Source organism: Oreochromis niloticus, linkage group LG4 (genome assembly GCF_001858045.2).
Source record: "Oreochromis niloticus isolate F11D_XX linkage group LG4, O_niloticus_UMD_NMBU, whole genome shotgun sequence".
Lineage (NCBI taxonomy): Eukaryota > Metazoa > Chordata > Actinopteri > Cichliformes > Cichlidae > Oreochromis > Oreochromis niloticus.
Window position 1 is genome coordinate 5,937,966 of NC_031969.2, and position 22,222 is coordinate 5,960,187.

General features: G+C 42.1%; 1 pseudogene; it reads left to right on the plus strand.

Annotated features, from left to right (window-relative positions):
• Positions 1 to 658: 658 nt before the first annotated feature.
• Positions 659 to 10,009, plus strand: LOC109202019 (carnitine O-palmitoyltransferase 1, liver isoform-like; annotated as a pseudogene).
• The last annotated feature ends 12,213 nt before the right edge of the window (positions 10,010 to 22,222 follow it).

Consider the following 22,222-nt stretch of genomic DNA (forward strand, 5'->3'; position numbering starts at 1 on the left):
GGACTGGGACCAACACCTGCCCCTTGTTTTGTGGGCGTATCGAACAGCAGTGCAGGAGTCAAGTCAGTGCACTCCTGCAGCGTTAATGTTCGGAAGGGAGCTCCGAACCCCGGTGGACTTGGTGTTCGGGGCGCCTCCTGAGCCGGAGATTGCTGGTGGACCAGAGATGGACTACTTCCGGCGGCTCAGGGAGCGGTTGCACACGGTGCATCAGCTGGCAAGACGGACATTGGAGGGAGCCGGGGCCCGCCAGAAACGGGCGTACGATACCCGTGCGCACGGTCCTATGCTGGGGGCCGGAGATCGGGTCTGGGTGTTCTGCCCCCAGAGGAAGCGGGGGCTGACCCCCAAGCTCATGAGCCACTGGCAAGGCCCGGGCGAGATCCTGGAACAGCTATCGGAGGTGGTCTTCCGAGTCCGGATGCCGGGGCGGGGAAGGCGGGTGGTGCTACACAAGGACCGGCTGGCGCCATACCATCCGCTTGCCCCCAACCCACAGACTGGTGTGCAGCCTGGGGACTCCTTGCCCCCTACGCCCAGCCCAAATGGGGGCGCCATGGATTCCCAGTCAAGGCCGAAGCGTACTCGACGCCGGCCCGGACATTTGCTGGACTACAGAGTGGACAGTTAAGGTTGTGGGGACACTAAACCTCTTGGGGGGGGCTGTGTAATGACCTGGCTGGGGTTGTTAGCCAGGTGCATTCTGGGTATTGTGTTGTCTGTGTTTTCTATCGTTCTGCTAGTTCCTATGTGTTTGATTCGCATGTTGTGTTAGTGTTATGTTAATGTAAGCCACAGTGAAGTTGATGTGTGTTCTGTGGAGCGGGTTGAATTGGTATGGTTGGCTGACACCGCGACCCTATGTGGTGGGAGCGTGATAGGGGTTCGGTGTCAGCAGCGTTACAGTGGTTGTAAAATTGTTGAATAAATGACTGGTGTGAACCACTACTGCCTCCTGCTGGATCGTTTGGGGATTACAAGCCTGCTGCTGAGACGCTCGGGGTCGTGCGGTGTATGAGGCACGAGCGCTCTCCATTCGCCGCGAAGTTCAGCGATAGCTGCTAGCGCCCTGCTAGCCGTTTTAGCTAGTGAGCAGTTTAGCCAGTTCAGCTCTACTAACCCACGGTCGCTACAATATATTAGTGCTCTCAAACAATTAAAATGTTTAATCTGATTCATCACAGGGTTACTGTGGATTACGTTTGATTAATCACGATTAACTATCCTTAGTTTTTTTAATTTATATTAATAGCATTTCATTTTGCATGAGCAAACAGACTCGAGAAAAAAGGGGAAACATACACACTTAACGTGTTTATTGAACATCTTGAACATTCATGTTAACAGAAAACTCTGTAAACATTTATCCTCTCTCTCTGTCACTCTCAGGGAGGCACTTCAAGTCCTTGAGATGAGGAACCAAAGCTGTGTAAAGCGCGTGTTCTCAACGATATTAACAGCTCTGCAGTTTGTTGCAATCCACTTGGCATTGTGCCAGTCAATATGTCCGAGGTAGACTTACTGAGTCCCCGATGCTTCGTGAGTAGTTTGTCGCAAGTTGGGTGACACGTTAGCCAAAGTGCTAGCAGCATCCCCGACTAACGTATGCTTCGCGTCAATGTGATATTTTATGCTGGAAGTGCTTTGCTGAAAAGAAAATTCCTTCTTGCACAATGTGCATAATACTTTTTTATACTCAAATTTCCTATCGAGAGGGCAAATGTGCGTTCATCATCTTCCATAGTTGACTGGTTCAGCTGCCCGTCACTACCAGATCAAACTGCCGATTTGCGTATGTGCGAAAGTAACTCTGCTTGGACAAACTGCCCGAAATGTGTTGACAGAAACATTTTAGGGATTTTGAGTCATTCTGCACTCCAGATACGTTATATATTACGTTGATGTGTTAATTTTGACAGCACTGCTTTTCACCTGAAGCTTCTGGCTCTGAGCTTTGAATGAGTTAAATGTGTTTGTAGTGGCTCTGCTGCAGTTTTGGCAAACGCTTTGTTTTACTCACAGTGAGTCGCTTCACAGCCATAATATTAATGTGAAGGTGCCAGAAATGTTTCCTGTCCTCGCCTGTCAGTGCAGAAAAGTATAGCATCTTATAAATATATGATTATTTAAAGCATGAAATGCATAAGTTCAGTGTTTGCATTTTTTTAATGAAAGTATCTCAGGATAATACTTGGGTACAGTAAACTTTTACTTGAGTAAATGTTCTTTTGTCAGCTCTGTAATCTGTGAGTGACCACTGCTTTGTGGTTTGGAATGAAAGAGTTTTGTTTTGGCTCTAGGTGAGTGACTGGTGGGAGGAATACATCTATTTAAGGAGCCGAGGTCCCATAATGGTCAACAGTAACTACTATGGAATGGTAACCACTGCTTCTTTATATAATTACATGTTTACATTCTGAGCTAAGGTTAGGACTTATATTAAAGTCAGAATTCTTTATTTTCTTTACCCGTGATCTTGATTAAATCTACACCTCATATCCTGTTGTCATTTTTAAACTTGAGCTTCCTGTCAGTCCAGCTCAACCTTTATCCTTATCTTGTTGACTGTTGTTGATGTTTTTAGAGAGATAAGGGAATTATATAACATGTCATTCTCCTTCAATTGCTTCTTAATCAAAAATATTCTGATGGTTGTCTTTTAAAAAACATCTTCTATCCTTTGTGTGGTCCTTCCAGGATTTTCTGTATGCGACACCAACCTCAGTGCAGGCGGCCAGGGCGGGGAACACAATCTCTACCGCCGCAAGGTGAATCGACAGGAACTGAAGCCGGTGAGTCACACACATGTCTGCAGATTTGGAAAAATAATGAGATGCAGTGGGTTTACATGCGTTTGTTTTGGGGTGACAAACACTTTTGTCCATGTTTTTTTAAAAAAGGAAAAAAAGACGATGATGCGCATCGCTTGCAGATTCTTTGCATCAGTAGTCTGCAAACTTCAGTGTCTCTCAGCCTGTAATGATGAGCTCCTGTTTTATTATCTCGACCAGAATATCTTCATTCACGTATTCAAAGTTCACATTCAGTTTTAATACAGAGGTGTTAAATGGAAATGTTGCATTAATATTGTGGCATTGCTTTTATACACTCGGACTCAATGGAATTTTATTCCCATCAGTTAATTGGACTGATGGGAATAAAAGACTATAATATTTGTAATAAATTGCAAAGACTATAAGTATTCTCTCTGTTTATATCCATCCATATCTCAAATCTTGCACGCTCTCTTTGAGTCTGTGGGGACAGAAATGACAGTTAAAATCAACATGAAAGGCAGTTAAAGAATTAACTCTTTGCTGCATCCATGCTGTAGCCCACAGCCCATTGTGGGATGTGGGTACACACGCCCTCGATAGTCAGTTTATTCTGGGAGTGACTCTTGTTTCATGAGGTACTGCAGAACCTTTGATGCACTCTACCCACCTCCTTTCTTTCACTGAGAGTGGGACAGAGGGGTGCAGCCACCTGTCGCGGCTGTATTTAGTGATTATGTGGAATACTTTGTGTTATCTAGTAAGGGTCACATGGTTTAGTGTCCATTTAAAATGAAAGGAAGATAAACAATGTGTTTGTCTTTGTGCTGTAGAGCCGCGATCCGGGTACCGTCATCCCCCTGTGTGCTGCTCAGTGTGAGAGGATGTTCAACACAACACGCACACCAGGAGTCGAGACTGGTAACACACACATACTCAGTACATAAAGATGCACTTTGATAGATGTACTTCTCTCGCTGTTTCTCTGCATAATGCGCATCTTTAATTAAATGTGTCATGGTTACGTCTTGTAAAAAAAAATCTATACTGGTATTATTGCAGACGGTATAATATAGCACATCCCTACTCTTTTCAACAGATGTGCTCCAGCACTGGCTAGACAGCGAGTTTGTGGCAGTGTACCATAGGGGGCGCTATTTTTGCCTGTGGGTGTACCGGGCAGGCCGCCTGCTGTCCCCCAGGGAGATTGAGTACCAGATCCAGAGGATCCTGGATGACCCTTCACCCCCACTTCCGGGAGAGGAGAAACTGGGAGCTCTCACTGCTGGAGACAGGTACGTACAAAGTGGCAGCCCCTGATGCATCCTGGTATTCTTACTTCTGGCTCCAAAAATTTGACATGGCACAGTGTGGTGCTGTTTGAATTTTCTAAATGTGGGGGAAAAGTGGGGGATGTCACATGACTTTTTTTGCCTTTTTCTAACTTGACTAACTGTGAAATATTTGGAAGAAATGTGAAAAGTTCATCACAGGTTCTAGTCTGTAGTTAAGGAGAGATGAGAGGTTTTAAAACTGAATAAACTTTTTAAAATTAACATCTACATTTTTCTTTCATTAAAATAAAGTAATTCAATTTTTATTTAATTTCTTTACTGAAACACGGTCAGTTGTATAAAGCTGTCTGAACCTGGTGTCTTTATATTTGGCGGGTTGGTCAGAGGCAGCTCACAGAGACGAGCCACAGTGCAACCACTGGATGGCACCATAATAAACTAATCAGAGCTCATGGAACCGCTCATGATCCAAAGCACACCACATCTGTAAAACATGTGCTGGTTTGACTGTGCACAGCTGCCAGTAGCATTGGGACACTAAGATAAGATAAGATAAGATAAGAAGAACTTTATCCCGTGGGAAATTCTTTTGTCATACACATGCTCAATGCAGCAAGAGAGACGGGGGAACAGGGGAATAAGGTATACAAATATATACCATAAGAATACTAGTATACAGTAATATACAGTAGGATAGTGCAAAATATAATATCAAATAACTCTAACAAAGTAACGATGTAACTATATCCTGGAAAATAAATAGCTTCGCTATCAGTGCAGGTGATTCTGTTTATTGATGATGTAACACAGGACAGAAGCAGCCGACTGAATTCTGGGGTGTTCAGACACATACTGTCTGCTCACATCAGCTGAATGTAGTAAAACCGATTAGGCACTGTTTCATAATACAGATGCATAATGCCCCAAAACATGAGACAAAGCAACCAAGGAGTTTATTGAAGCAAACAGGTTTAATCCGGCCCACGAGATGATTTTGTAAAGTAAAAAATGAGCTGCAGTATTTAAAAAAAGAAACTCCTGTTCCAATTGCGTCCCTCCGTGAATCCCTGTCTCTGCCCGTCAGCGTCCAACTTAAAATAATAGACTTGCAGTGTGACGCAATGAGCATAAATAAAGCAAAACTGCGCTCAAGGGTCACCCACAAGCACTTGAATCACATCCTGAAGTTAGCTGCCCCTCAGGATGTGATGCCTGATATTGATGAGCTGGTGAAGCTAAAAGATGCCAGGTATCAGGAGTCAAATAAACTATGTGACCTAACTGTGAAAGTGCTGCATGAGACACCCTGATATAGTCCTGTGAATCACTGAGACACTGTGTGTTTGTGTGTTCTTTGTCTTCAGAATTTCTTAAATAACTTGAGGTGTTTTGTAATTAATAGCTATGTTGTGCTTGTACTTTTTAAACATACTGTCCTTTCCCAGTCCGGCCTACATGTGAATAGACTTTTCTCCATTTGGCCCCTGAACTAAAATAAGTTTGGGACCCCTGGGATATCAGCAAATGGATTGCTAGCAGGATCCTATGAGACATTGTGAAGGAAGTGAGAACATGTGTGCCTTTGTTCAGTCATAGCCTATGTGTGCTTGTGCTGGCAATCATGACAAAGAAGTGTGCTGGTGAACTCTTTGCCTTTGACATGTGAAAAAACACACGAAACACCCGCACGTCAGTGTGTTGTTTCTTAACGCCCTCACTCACTGATAGAAATCTACACATGCTGATTGTTCTTCTTGGATAAGCTCACACGAATGAGCTTTTAATTGCACTTTTCTCCAAAGGCCATTGAGACTTGGCATATATACACATCTCCCTCCCTTCAGGATTCCCTGTTTTAGACTGTGTGGCTTTAGCAGGCGCTCACTTCCTGTTGCTAGTGTTGTGCTGTTTTGTTCTCCAGCATGATTAGTATTGTGCATAATCAATGAAAAGATGGTAGTGACATCAGAACTGCAATGTGGATATTGTGCTGCCAACACATTATTTGTTTTAGTTTGCATGGAGCACGGCTTAAAGCAATCCAAGTCCCATGAGTCTTTGCATTAATAGCTCATCCATCAAGCAGAGTGCACTACTGAAGTAGTGAGCCGACCATGAAATTGGATACTGAGCAAAAATCACCGGACTTTTGTCCACGGACTGTCCTCTCATTTTGACGTTTGCGTCACATGCCGAAGTCTTTGACTTTGTGGAGACTTTGTTGGAAGCTTCAGTCTGATTGATGTGCACAGTTGTTTGATGTTTTGTGAGCTTTCAGATTGTCTTAGTTTATCTTGGAGTGGAGACAATACTTGAGAAGGATGCAGTGTTTAGTGAAGTACGTTTCCTCATAATTATTATGGAGCGTCTGCAGTTTCCGCTGAGTTGACCTTTCCGTCAACTTTGTACACTTCGGAGGTTTCTTTAGTACTTTTTTTTGCTAGGACAATTGTGCAAAATTATGTGCTGGCAGTAAGTACAGACCCATGAGCAAAATAATGATTTATAATAAATACATGTCATCCCCTCCCAGAATCCCTTGGGCTCAGATGAAAACTGCTGTTGACAAATGCTGTCCATCTAATCTGACTGAGCTGGAGCTGTTTTGCAAAGAAGAATGGGCAAGGATTTCAGTCTCTAGATGTGCAAAGCTGGTAGAAACATACCCTAAAAGACTGGCAGCTGTAATTGCAGCAAAAGGTGGTTCTACAAAGTATTGACTCAGGGGGCTGAATAATTACGCACACCCCACTTTTCAGTTATTTATTTGTAAAAAATGTTTGGAATCATGTATGATTTTTGTTCCACTTCTCACGTGTACAACACTTTGTATTGGTCCTTTACGTGGAATTCCAATAAAATTGATTCATGTTTGTGGCTGTAATGTGACAAAATGTGGAAAAGTTCAAGGGGGCCAAATACTTTTGCAAGCCACTGTAATTCTGATTTTCATCATTAAAATTCAGCTACATTTCTTGACAATTGCAGTTGCAAAGTTTGTGAGTCCTTAAAGAGTTTGCAGTAGCTTGAGTCCCCAAACAGACACCTCGGGCTGATCTGGACTCAACACAGTTTCCTGTATTTCCTTGACCGGCCCAGAAACAAGCCTCTGTGTGGGGGATGTGCGTGGCAGTTCTTCATTGGTGGAGCAGTTTTTCCTCGCGGGGTAGTCGTCTAAAGTAAATATGTTTTAAGAATTCTTTGTCAGGATGGTAAGATACAAGGCTACCATAAAATAATTTCACGGCAAAGATATCTGCGTGGCATTAGTATCATTGATGGTGTGACACTGGTTATAGACCTGGCTCTGGGAGAATATTCCAGTGTGTACAGCTGGATAATAATTTTGGTCATTGATGGAATCTGTTTTGTCTGGTCTAAAGCCAGGATTCTTATTTCTGCATCTGTGACTCAAGTGATGTAAATTATACAATCATGTTTACCTGTGTTTTTGTTCACTGAGAATTTACACTACAGTGCACCAACAACACATGGTGGTAGACTTCAAAGCATAAGAGGAATCTTAACATACTCCACTCTCAGCTGTCTGTGTTTGTCTGCAACACAATGTGCAGTATTTACAACCTTTACAGAAGCTGTGGCAACATGCGTCTCCTTTTATGCTTTATCTTCTCTCCTCTCCCAGGTGGTTTGATAAATCCTTCTCCGTTGTGATCTACAAGAATGGGAAGAGCGGGCTGAATGCAGAGCACTCCTGGGCTGATGCACCAACTGTAGCACACCGTTGGGAGGTAATCCTTATTTCTGAATTTGTGCTGACATGCATTTATCACACAGGGACGGCACAGCTGCAAGTTGAAAGTTCCAGATGGAGCCAGTTCCAGGAATTGGCTGTGTTAAAAGAATCTGATTGTGTTACAGTATTATCTTAGAAAGCACAGCAAAGAGGAAGTGACACTTACAGGGAGACAATCAGACTTGAACTAATGGCCTTCAACACCCACCATTTTTACCACAGTGAGATAAATGCAAGACTAAAACATGCTATCTGATAATATTAGCAGCATTTATTAATTTTACTTGATATAAGAAGCAAAACTACTAAGACTGCAGAAATTTGTGTTTCAGTTACATGATGATGTTTAGGAATGAATATTTCTAACCCTGGGTTAAGAAGAGAGGAGAGTAGAGATTATCATTGGGCAGCAGCATGGTTTCACGCTGAGAAAGAGCACCATAAACTGCATGTTTGATGGTTGAATTATAGAGAATGTCAGAAGGAGATGCACTGGGTTTGTGGATCTAGGCTTTACTGCCATCCTTCAGTCACAAATAGAGTAAAAGATAAAGTTTGCAAGATGGTGCTGAGACCTGCTGCGATGTGTGCTTTGGAGACGGTGTTGCTGACATAAAGACAGCTGGCCGAGCTGGAGATGCTCAGATTTTCATTGGCAGTAAGAAGAATGGACAGATTTAGAAATGAGTACATCAGAGGAACCGCTTAGGTCGAGCATTTTGAAGGAAAGGCTGAGATGGTTTGGACATGTGCAGGGGAGGGATGGTGGATTTATCAGATATAGGATGTTGAATATGGAGCTGCCAGGCAGGAGGAGAAGAGGAGGACCTCAGAGGAGCTTCATGGATGTAGTGAAGGAGGACGTGCAGACGGTTGGTGTGCTGGAATAGAGAGGGTTAGCTGCTGGAATAGAGAGGGTTAGCTGCAGGAAATGATCTGAGCAGCTGAAAAGAATATAGTGCATTCATGTGTGTGTGTGTCACATACACATGAATGCATCATGTTTCTCTGAGATAATTTTAAATATTCTACTTTAAGTAGTTTCATATAAAGCAGTGCATCATACTCTGTAATATCTTGTTGTATGATGGCCTGTGAAATCCAGGAGCTCTAAAAATTCACTTTCCCTTTCAGAAAGATGCTCGTGGCCAATGATAAACAAATATTCACGGTATTCGTGGTGCCACAGAGCTCGATCCTTGAGTTCATTTTGTTAAGCTTTTATGTTGTCAAGTAGTCTTAATTATGCACAAGTGTCTTAGCATTGTTATCTCGTTTAGTCTGAAAATCCAAAAAATCTACTTTCTGTAGTTTCCTGTCTATAAAACGTGTCAAAATGTTGTGCCAACCCAGGTTTCGTGGTTTGTTTGATGTGGCGTCGCAAACCTAACCCTGATGCCCTGTTAGAGAGAAGAGACAGCTTTTCTTGGCAGCTTTTCCAAACAAGCTACATTAGTTGCGTCTTTTTCTAATTGTGCTGTCATGAAATGTAACATTTAGTATTAACTGAGGTCTGCAGAGTTAGCGATGCAACTCTTGGGTTATCTGTAAGTTCTCTGAGCACTGAATTGTGGCATGGTATTCACACACCTGAATGCTCCAGACGATCACCTTGCAGGTGCTTACAATTGTAGATATTCAGTTAATTAAGTGTATTCGATTAGCAGCATTTTTTTATATAAATACTTATTTTGAGTTTTCATGCAGTCATCATTTCTCCTTTATTTTTGTATCGTCTGTTTAAAAACAAGAAAAAAACCCAAAGCCAACTTCTTTTCCCACTTTTATAATAACATACATTTTTACAAGTATGGTTGTGCCAACTCTTATATTAAAAATAATCTTTTCCTTCCCTGTTATTTTTTTTCCCTCCAGTACACACTGGCCACAGATGCCTTTCAGCTAGGCTACACTGAGGACGGCCACTGTAAAGGTGAGGTGGAGCCTTCTCTACCCCAACCTCAGAGACTTGTCTGGAACATCCCGGCAGAGGTAGGAATGCTGGGCAAGATGTGTGTGTCTGATTAGTGTGAAACTGCCCTCACTTGTCTAAGGATGTGGCCAAGTTAACTCACTGGAATGTTGTGTGCAGTTCAGGTTAATATAGTATATATGATGCTTACATGTAGGCGCATGTCTTGACATCACGCAAGACCATCTTGTCCTTGCAGACTCCAGTATGATGTGAATCAAATATTATTTAAGTCTCAGTGTTGTCTCTTGTGTTGTATAATGGAATCAAATTTATGTTTAAGATCAATATAAACCACAAAATTCATTTAGAGCTGATAGTTAGTTGGTTTCTCAGTTGCAATGTTCAGCAAGCTTTGTAGAACTTCTTTGAAATGGAAATGGTTCTACTGTGTGGTGGAAATAGTTTGGTTCGGTTACTAGAGTCTAGCTAAGCTAGGTCCCCACTCACACGGTCCTTGAGACCAGTCTGTCACTATCTGGCAACCACCCATGAGGGAAAAATGATCGGTTGTTGGAAGTTGCCCGCTTGAAATTGGTTGACCGGCTGCTGGACTTTCGGGAAGGAATGTTGTTCCATTCTTGGAACAGTCCTGGGTTGGCTTTGGCATTTCTTGATCATGTTCCCTTCTTCTCTGCATGATACAGCGTTTTTATGTTGAGGAATATTATTTTGAAATTTTTTGCTTTCAGAATAATATTCCTCAGCTCCGCTTACCCCGTTTCCTGTAGCGTCTCCTGTGCGCAGTAAGCAGGGGTAGGCAGTATGTTCCTGAGAGGTGATCCGTCCGCGGCAGAGTGGTATCTCCTATATTCCACCACAGCTCCGATTCATGGAAGTACGACCCGTAAATATGGAGTGGCCGAAGACTTAAGTCGAGTATGTCGGTCATAGGTAATCATTGCAGAGCCACCTGAATAGCATATAAGCAGAAGGGTAAGAAGCAGCACAGAGCCGTGGAGACGGCCTGCCGAACACTAGCGCCATCTTGGAGAGACACAACAAGAAGTTTATCCCACAACATTAACTGATGGTGCAGAGCAAAAGCATGATCCCATCCTGCTTGTCAGGATTTGAGTGATCACTGAAGCGAATTATAATTGAACAGGGAGATTTCCTACTGCTTTCCAGTCAGGTCATCAGGAAGAACAGGCTAACCTCACACAGGAACAGCCACACGGAGGTTTCAACCACAAATCTTCTCTAATCTACTTCCTTAATCTTCTCTACTCTATTATACTGATATGTTTGAGAAAGAGTTCCAGTCTCACTCCCAAACCATCAGTAGTCCAGCATTTTAGGTCATTTTGACCTAAAATACTTTTAGGTCACAATGACACTTGGTGCAAAATGCTGTCAGCAGGTTGGGAGGAAGGAAGATGCAATTCAGCAGTGAGGGATCAAGGACCGTGATAAGACGTTACATGTATCAAACAACTCTGCTTTACTCGAGTTGTTTTCTTTTTTCTTTTTAATGAACTTTGTTCCAGTTTCTCTATGCTAGCAGTAAAACAGTGTTTCTGTACTGCTCCCTCTGCCTTTGAAAGTGTTTTAATGAAGCAAAAAATATTGAAGGCCGTTGCAGCATTTACAACTATAAAAATGTCGATCTATGTCAGTGGAAACAATTGAAGGATTTCAGATGCCATTAAGCCTTCTTCTCTAAGACCTGTGGCTCCACTCTGGGACTGCAGCAGTGACTACGTTCATGAGCAGCACGTGTCACCCCCACCTTTTATTTTTTTTGAGATCAAAAATGTGACGTACATTTTATTTTTTTATTCCATGATATCTCCCTCACCCACTGACATCCTGACAGAGAGGAAGCCCTGCATGGAGGTGCATGAAACCGCATCCTATTATTTATTATTATCCATCCATCCGCTTCCGCTTATCCTTTTCAGGGTCGCGGGGGGCGCTGGAGCCTATCCCAGCTGTCATAGGGCGAGAGGCGGGGTACACCCTGGACAGGTCGCCAGTCTGTCGCAGGGCCAACACACAGGGACAGACAACCATTCACGCTCACATTCACACCTAGTGACAATTTCGATTATCCAATTAACCTATCCCCACAAGCTGCATGTCTTTGGACGGTGGGAAGAAGCCGGAGTACCCGGAGGGAACCCACGCAAACACGGGGAGAACATGCAAACTCCACACAGAAAGACCCCGGCCTGATGGTGGAATTGAACTCAGGACCTTCTTGCTGTGCACTGCAACAGTGCTAACCACCGTGCCGCCAATATTTATCATTATTATTATTATTGTTATTATTTATTATTTGTAAAGTGCTGCCACTGCTCTCACATTCAGGATGGAAATTAGAGTGCACAAAGTAATTTGTCCTCTAAACTACTGCAGGTTAAAAGGAACATCACAGTAACTGTTAGAGTGAATTGTTAAATGTTTGTCATTTTTATTCTTACCATTTGTACTTTAACTGTGTGTTGAAAGGAATTCTTTTGTTCTCCCCTCCCCAGATTCTCGAGGTTCTGAGTGGAGGGCTGTAGTGTTTTATCACAGGCAAACATCCTTGTGAAGGTCTGATGTGGTAAAACTTCCTGCCCTTTGTATGGCTTCACTGTGTTATCTAGGGTGAACCATAGATTGGGTGTGGGGAGGTTACCCTCTTTATGACCTAGGATGTTGTTCCTGCTTTATGACCCTTTTGGTCAGCAGCTCACACACACACAAGGTATTCCTTGTTCACATGTATACCTATAAGATGTCATATGTTAATGAACCTATGCATATTCATGTAACCACAATAAAAGAGCAGTGTTACGGGGGAACGGACGAGAGCAACTGGGGTCAAGCGAAGGAACGGCGCCTGTCCAGTTCTCTCCCGTGCACGTGAAACATTAAGAATGTTGCCTACTCGTGTCTTGTTTGCTGTGTAATCACATTGCCTTCAACGTTCCAGCGAATAGGTTCAAGCTACAAACCTATCAGTAACTACAAAGGATGGTGTGACAGGTCTTATCCTTTCCCAGCAACCAATTTAACAGCTGATTAAACAGGATTAAAAAAATCAGACTAATGGACGAGTTTGGGGAGGGTAAGGCTCACTGCTATGAACCTCATACACGGACTTGGTTCTTTTTTTTTTTTCACGTGTTCTGAGCTAATTTCCACCCACTGTAAAGTTATTCTGTCCTTATCATCTAAGGCCAGTGTGCATATTGTCTTTGCGCTATAAATCAGATGAGTCTGCAGTTAAATTTTCTAAGCTGGAGTGTTAAACGTCTAAATCAGGGGTCGGCAACCTGCGGCTCCGGAGCCGCATGCGGCTCTTTAGTCCTTATACTGCGGCTCCGCGTGGTTTGGGAAAATAAATTAGAATTATTTAGCTGAAGTGTATTTTATTTATGTTAGTTTTTTAACTTGTAGTTCTAAATTGGAAGATTATTGTGATATTGAAATATAAAAATAAAATTGTATTCTATTATTTTTTCATCGCTCAAAATAAGAGTCACACTTGCGGAAGCCGGTAATGCCGTGCATTTATCGAGACTTTCAACCCCAGGTAAGTCAATTATGGATCTTCGGATCCACATTATGTCAGCAGCTGTTCTCCACCGTGAACTATGTTAAAAACAAACACCGCTCCCGCCTCACAGATGACAGCTTACAGTCCTGCGTAAAGATGAAAGCCCCGATTAGCAGACGCTGTGCGCAGAGGTTCAGGAGCAGAAGTCTCATTGTAAACAAGTCACGGCAGACCCGACGATGTTTGCATGAACACGCTTTTCAGCATCTCTTTATTGAGCACTTTTCACACACGGTTGCTGTACGCATACAGCCGGCTGTAGCTTCGCAGCTCACAGCCCGACATATACCAACAACAGCAGAGAGAGCACAGACTTTAAGGCGGCGAGGCACGATTGCGGGTGTCGCTCAGGTGCGTCCGCCTCCCCTGCAGCGGCACTGCAGACCACGCCCCGCCGCACGCATTAACCAGGTAAAATACATATTCAGGCAGAATTTTGCAAATATCCATTTTTCATTTTTTAGCAGCATAGTGCTTTTTTTCCAATTATTTTTTAAGAGTCAGGTCAAGGCTCCAACAGCCCAAAGGCGATATAAGGGTGGCGGCTGACAACAGTTTTTGTTTGCTACATGGATCATTTTAGTTCAGCTGGGTGTCTTTGCTTTTGTTATATTTCTTTAAGAGTTCAAAATGTGTTAATTACATAAATAATATGTAATTTTCTCTGTAGCACTTCATGGATTTCATAAGCAGCACACCTTAGTTGTTCACACAAAGCATAAAGGTAAAAAAACAATATATACAGTGTTATCTTCATTTTAGATGTCAAAAAGTATTTGCGGCTCCCAGTGTTTTCTTTTGCATGGAAACCGGGTCCAAATGGCTCTTTGGGTGTAAAAGGTTGCAGACCCCTGGTCTAAATCATCCAGTCAAGAGAAGGAGGGTTTTTATGGAGGACCACAAGAGCCACGCGCATCGAAATGCTGGTTTTCCAGTGTGTGCGTCTGATGGCCCAAAGCTGACTCAGAGCCGTAACACCATCAATGGCTGCAGTATGGAACAGATGTGGGTGTGTCCTCATCTCCCAGAGGAGTCCAAATCGTCATCAAACAGCCCTACAGACACAAAAACGTGAAAATATAAACAACCAGACTATCAGCAGTGATTTAAGTACTTTAAGACCTCTGTGAAAATCATTTACAGTATATATCACAAAATTTAAGGCCTTTATAATCACAGAGCATACAGAGAAAAGTACTAAACTGAATCAATTTCAGCTTTTGTTTTTCATGATGTATATTGTATTAATAATGACATTTCATTATCTGTATCTTTACCACACATGTGCCACACAGGTGTAGATACTGTAGGTTCAGTGAATGCTTAAATTGCACTGATTAGAATATACTGGACATCCAACGCTAAGATTCAGCGCACTGTGTTAGAGCCTGGGATTTGATGAATTCATCATATATACAACCTTTGATCATCATTTATGTCCAGTTGAGAATGAATCTGTGCACTCACATATTAAATGAACTGAAATCAGTAGTGTGATCAACTCCTCGGACCCTTGCGTCCGGTATTTACTCTTTTTCTCACAATTAAGTGTCTCTCAAAATGATCCTCTGTGATCACCAGGGCTATTCCTGAGGCCACAAATCTCAGCAGGGCCCTTCCCCTAGTAAATCCTAGGAAACGTCTTTCCTAGGGAGGGAATTCTTCAATTCCGTGACTTTAGACAATTTTAATCCCTTTATTCCTTAATCACAAATCAGTCTCTTTTCTCTCTATTCCTTAAAATGACATGTCATGTTACTTTTAGCTCAGTACTGCTTCTCCCGAGCCGGCTGTGAATGCAACGCTAGTCTTAAGTTTCACTTTCGTTGCAAACAAAGATTTTCATTTCAAACAAAACTCAAAACAGAGATCAACGGATGACCACTTGACTACCTGTTTTAGAATTATAATCCACTATAGCACAATTTCTGTTTAAGAGGTTTGTGCCTTACCTTTTTTATTATGTGGGCCCAGTAGTCAAGCAATCACCGTGACGTCTGCCGTCCGATCACCTGATCTGGCCTTGACCTCCGCCGACAACAAACACCTGTACTTCTTTCTACTGATCTTCAGTTGCCCAGCATCCTCCACCAAATGAAGCAAGATCGATCAACTGCAGACCAGACAACAAACGACAGAGGCACCAGACAAGTGCAATCAAACGATGAGTTTATTAACACAGGAGAACAACCATCAGCATATGCCCTGTTTTGCTCTGATAAAAATACACTGGGTTCTGGTTTTATAGCATAGAGGATCACGCCCCCACGTACACGTCAAATACAGGTCAAAAATACATTGTTTACAGACATGAGCACATCTCGTACATCTTAATAACTATAAACAGACATGTAACTTCTCTTTTCTATAACACTTGCCTTTTAAGGTAATAAACTTCAAGCTTCAGGGTCTCTGAGAGCTAATAATGGGCCCTCGTCATCAATCACTAAGTAGACTGAATTGCAGCAAGTCTCAAAAAGAAGCAGAAGACACTTGGGCCTTCGCTCAGGCCTGCTACTAGATTAATATGTGTATTGTAAGTAGGGCTGGGCGATATGGCCTAAAATCAATATCACGATAAATTGAGCAGTTAACCTCGATAACGATAAATGGACGATAACCACCCCAAGTGCCAAAAAAACAAACGTTGAAACAAACGAATCACATGGTTGTGCTGCAGGTGGTGGAAGAGGTTGGTTGTGTTACCTTGACTTGACGCAACAGTCTTTTTGCAGAGTTTACATTTAACAATTTTTTGATCAATATCATCCTTGTTGAATCCAAAATGTTGCCAAACGATTGATGATGCATTTTTTTTGTTAACAAGCGTCTCCTCTTCCTCCTCCACCAGCTCTACCTCCGTCGCTGCTGCTTCAACATTTAAATCGTCCTCCATTTGTTCACCTGTGTCTCGTCTTGTTACAGGTAGCAGTGTTGCCAACTCCTCAGTAAGGAAAATCGCTATTGGCTGTCCTAAAAGTCGCCAGAAGTCGCTAAATGACATCATCGCCTAATTTGCATAATTGGTCATGCTAATATAATTGTAACCTACGTTGTTGGAGAGAGAAATAACATTGTGGAAGAGACATAAAGTGAGTAAAAAACGTCCTAAATGCATTTAGAATTTATTTAGAACTACAAATTAAATTTATTTTAGCAATTATTGTTTTTTTTAAAGTCAGAATTCCAACCCTGCTCCTTTATCCGGGCTTGGACCGGCAAAAAAGACCCGAAATAGGCACTCTGGTGGAGTTACTTTGTGTGTGTGTGTGTGTGTGTTTATAAGTAGTTTTAAACCTCGTGATCCACAAAACAGCATAACAGTAAAAGAAGAACTGACTGCGTTACAGTCAGTGCGGGAGCAGCGGCTTCGCTCATGCGCGATTCATTTGCAGTTCGGACGCATAGGTGTGAACATCGTCTGCCCTGATAGCAGCTGGGGGAGGACTATCCTCCGCCTGTGAGCGCTTTGGTACGGGCGAGGTGCCCACGGCAGCACCCGCTGCTTGTTGAGAGTAAAAGCGATACCCACTTTCACGTCAAAAAGTCATAAATAAATGTCCAACAACACCAGAAAAAGTCGCCAGATTTGTCGCTAGTCGCTTTTTAGAAAAAAAGTCGCTAAGGGGGTCTGAAAACTCGCTAAATATAGCGACAAAGTCGCTAAGTTGGCAACACTGACAGGTAGTAGAGTCATGTGACTCCACCCCGTCAAGTCTGTAACGTAGCACAGCGTCTTAAAGGGACATGAACATCGCCAACCTGCACATGCCTTTTCTTTTTTTTTTTAAATACCGAATTTACCGACATGGGCAAAATGACGTCGATGAGAGTCATAAATTTCGGTAACGATAAATTTTTGATATATCGCCCAGCCCTAATTGTAAGCATGCATGCAATTAACCTGCTATGTTCTCATCCTCCCTCAACATGTATCACCTGGACACTCTCACCAGTGAGGCTTAAAACCCTCTTGGATGGAACATCAACTCTAAACAAGCACAGATGTGCATTGTGTATAGAATGAACTCAACCTGTGAATAGAAAGGTCAATGTGATGACAAACATATTCAATGCAATATGAACCCTGTAAGGAATATTACTGATAAAATAATACTGTAAACCATGTTATTAATGCATTCATCATAAGGCAGATTATATCGTAGCAATAAAAGAATCTCTGAATCCCAACAAGGTCCACTCCTGTGCCTACCATAGCATAGTTATTTCCCCTCTTACTCTTCTCCACATCCTCATGTTAAAGCTGCACAATGGCACTTCAACTCGACCCTTCTGTCAGATGAAAATTTTGTAAAGTTTATCCAGGATGAGATACGCTTTTACTATGCCACCAACTCTTCCCCAGAGACTTCCAGCCTTGTCGTATAGGATGCCTTTAAGGCTCATATCAGAGGCCAGATTATTGCTTATTCAGCAAGAATTAAAAAAACAGTCCACCCATGAAGGAAATAAGTTAATGCAACAAATTAAGGAGACCGATGAATAGTATGCTCTCAAACAGAGTCATGAAATATTTAAAAAGCGCCTTGAACTTAGAACAAGACTTGACCTACTCACAACCTACTCAACTGAACGTCTATTCATACATAAAATCAAAATTTTATATGCATGGTGACAAACCTGATTAATTACTGGCGAGCCTTCTAAAAGGTTCTAGGGTAAGGCAAAGTATTCTTAAAATTTGACAACAAGATTGCAACATAGTCACAGATCATGAAAAATAAATGATGTATTCTGGGATTTTTTTACTCACAGCTTTACACCTCAGAGTCCAAACTGACTGCAGTTCAATTACTGATTTCTTAGCTAAACTTGACATTCCTGAAATTCCACCAGATCTCTTCCTCAGTCATTCTATGAAGCCTGTATTACACTTAATCCAAAGAAAGGAAAAGATCTGTTGGAATGTGCCTCCCTTAGACCCATTTCTCTATTGAACACAAATGGTAAATGGTAAATGGCCTGTATTTGTATAGCGCTTTACTTAGTCCCTAAGGGACCCCAAAGCGCTTAACACTACATTCAGTCATTCACCCATTCACACACAAAGTGAGCTCTTCCCGTTAAGTAGCAAAGCAAGTATGTTAGACTTCACCAGTTTTCCCTTTAAAATTGAAAGGAAAAACTGTACATATTTGGGAATCACAGTGACAAAAAAAACATAAACCTTTTCAAAGAAACATGAGTGCATTGCTGAACCAAGTGAAGCGGTCCCTCACCCACTGGACACCACTCTCTCTGTCTCTGGTAGGACGTATCAATTCAATCAATGACCATTCTGCCCAAATGTTTATACCTTTTTCAGGCCTTACCCATTTTCATCCCTGACACTTTTTTCAATGAGCTGGACTCTGTCATCTCATCTTACTTATGGCCAGAGATGGGCAGTAACGCGTTACTTGTAACGCGTTACTGTAATCTGATTACTTTTTTAAAGTAACGAGTAATGTAAGGGATTACTATTGCAAAAACGGTAATTAGATTACCGTTACTTTCACGTAGGAACGCTGCGTTACTGCGTTACTAAAACCATGATTTTTTGCGAGAACGTCTCATGACAGTGACGTAAGCGAGTGCGATGTTCGTGACAACAGCTGTGTGCAGATCATAATATATCGAGTGCGGGACAGAGGCTGTATCCCAATTCAGGGTCTGCAGCCTTAAAGGCTGCATTTTAAGGCCGATTACGTCACAGCGGCGCGCCGAAGGCTGTCCCAATTCAAAGGCTGCTCGAAATGCGGCCCTGAAATGCGGCCTTCATTTCCCTGAATTTTAAGGCTGTGGCGATGTAGACTTCGTGGCCCAACATATCCCACAATTCATAGCGTGGCAGTCACTGTGGATAATTTTGCCGCAGACGGCAGAAGCGTAGCGGCCGAAGAGTAAACTGTTAAACGTAAGTACTGAATATGATGTCACTTATTTATGTGCAAATGTTTAATAATGAGGAACATTAAAACATTACTGTTGGCCACATGTCGGTTAGCAGTTATTTATATTTCCTATCACCTTAAATCTTCACTCAAAGACAAGTATCTCTGACAGTGTATATACAGATGTATTATATATAAGAGACAAATATTGTTCTTTTAATATGTTTGCATTACTAAATTTGGCTCAATGCTTATATACATGTGTAAAAAGGAAAATGTCCGAGCTGTGATAACTGTTTCTGATACAATGAAGAGTAGACTGATATATTAAATATCCCTTTATTGGGTGAGAAAATCAGACCATGTCATAACTGCTTTAAGTCATACAGAATAGATATCAGAGCCTTAAACAGGCTGACTTCTGCTAAATGGGTCAAACTGGGCAGATAGTCTACAAACACATAACATCCTTATAGAATATGATGTAACACTATAGATCAACTTAGCTCAGAATATATAAAGCATATAAACAATTACAGCAATATGATGCAACAAACACAGCAGTGCTACTAATCCAAAATACTCAAAGCTTCATAGAACTGAAACAAACATTTATTTTTAGCTCCATTCTGCTGCTGATACATACTTTAGGTTTCTGAATATTAAACTTGTTGCTGCCTTTCATAGTGTGTAACTTGAAGGCCCTGAGTACTTTCTCCCACACTGAAAACACTGGGATGATAACATTATTTGAACATTACCTAATAAGACTGATTCAGGACAGACAATTAGTTATGTTAAACTTTCCTAGCAGTCCTTCACAAACAGGGAACAGTCTGTCTATTCTCTCCATCTGTCAGCTGCTGCTGGCTCTTCCTCCTCCTCTTCCTCACACACTGCTGAGTTTGTCCTGGTGGATCATCAGGGGTGCAAAGCCTCACAGATGATGTGCAGCAGTGGGTCCCTCAGTCTGTCCTCACTCTGGACACTTGCAGTTGTCACACATGGAAATCAAATGTGTGATAAGCTGCAGGATTCAAACACAAGTGTAACTTATAAATACATGTTCATACTTTTATTACACAATCAGAGAGAAAGAAACAGAGAGAGAGTGCAGGACAGACAGACAGGTGACAGTCTCAGGTGTATACACTGCTACAAAACAGCACAAGAGAAGGAGGATTTAGTGTTTGTGTTATTACGAGTGCTGAACAAGAAGAGTTCCCAGATGGTACAGTGGACACATGTGTGACTCCTGTGATTAAAGCATCTTTCTTTCAGCTTAACGAGTGAACCGTCAGCTCGTTCAAACACACGTTAAAGTCCGTTTGGCTCGACACCACCGAACAGAGGCAGCAATATAACATAGCCAGTGTTGGGTAAGTTACTTTAAATTAGTAACTTAGTTACATTACTAGTTACTTCTCTAAAAAAGTAACTCAGTTACTTCAAGTTACTCGTTACTTTCAAAGTAACTAGTTACTAGGGAAAGTAACTTTGGTTTTACTCAGAATTCTCTTGTTAATGTGTTGCTTCCGTAACTGGATACCCAGCCAGATTGCCAGTCTTCTAGCTTGCTTACTTGCCACAAGTGCACTGTGCCACCTACCAATAGAAAGGAAAAAATAATGTGCACATTTCCACGAGAGAAATCCCACGCCTGGACCGTCGTTGACCGCCGCCATGATTCTAGCCTGCTTTTTACATCCAACACAAAAACTGCAGTCGTGGTGCTTTTGATTGTACTCAGAACTTGGAAATTCTGCCTTCTGAATAGGAAGATGTAGGTAACACCAGACTGCAGATGAGCTGCATACAGAGCTGGACTGGGACAAAAAAATCGTCCCGGGCATTTTGACTAGAGACCGGCCCACCATTATAGGAAAAATCATAAAGCCTTTGAATGAAAACAAACACTGTTGTGACAGTGATGTACACTGTTCTGATGGTATATATGTATCAATCTATCAATTGTTTGTTGTAAGACTCAGATAATTATTTTTTTAAAAGCGAGACATTTTAAATGAGAATAATAAAGAAAAGTATTTCCTTGTGCCCCCCTTTCCCTGTTAATGCCCTACCTGGCCCCCTGGCAACACTTTGCTAGACCCGCCCCTGCACAGTTACCAGCTGTCAGCTACTTAGAAAAGGATGCTGGTGTTATTTGTCTCTCAGAAACAGTTCATAACTTCCCTTCAACTCATTCATGTCACCTAAAAGGTAAACCTGTTTCTCCATCACCTGTTCAGCTCTGATGATTCAGTAAGGACATCTCCTGGTTTCATCTTCATGTTTCCCTCTCACCAGATAACCAAACCGATATCATGACCAGCAGCTTTACAGCTGTGGCTCCAGCAAACATCAGCTGATACTAGAAATTAATATTAAATAAATTCTAACAACAGCTGATCAAGCTTAAACGTGCTGCTGTTGTTTAACACGACATCCGCTGGTTTCCTCTTTCTGGCGCAAAGTGGGCGATAAATAAACAAGAGAGAAAAGCCGATCAGCTGATCATTGATCAGTTTCATGATTGAAGTAGAAACAGGAGAGGAGAGAATGAGAGAAGAAGAGGCAGCTGTGCAGCTTCAGCTCTGTGTCTTTTTCATTGTAGCTGAAGTCCGGGACAAACTGTGTTCCTTTTCACCTCAGTACGAAACGCGTAATATTTTTCTGAATACGAGACGATTCTGTTTTTTACGGGACGGTTGGAAACTCTAATAACTAACTGTATGAACAAAATAAAGTTCAGCATCAGTAACATAGCACCCACCCAGCTGTATAGAAACTCTGTCATGCTAGCTAGCACGCAGTACGAAAATGTCAGCATACCGAAAATAAACTCCACCTAAACTTGGTTTATATCTGACTCCGATAGACTGCAGGTCATAACTTCTTACCTGAAGTTCAGTTCACCTGACACGCGGACCGGCGGCCGCTTCGGGTCTCTCCTCTTGCCTCCCTTTTCCTTCATCCACCT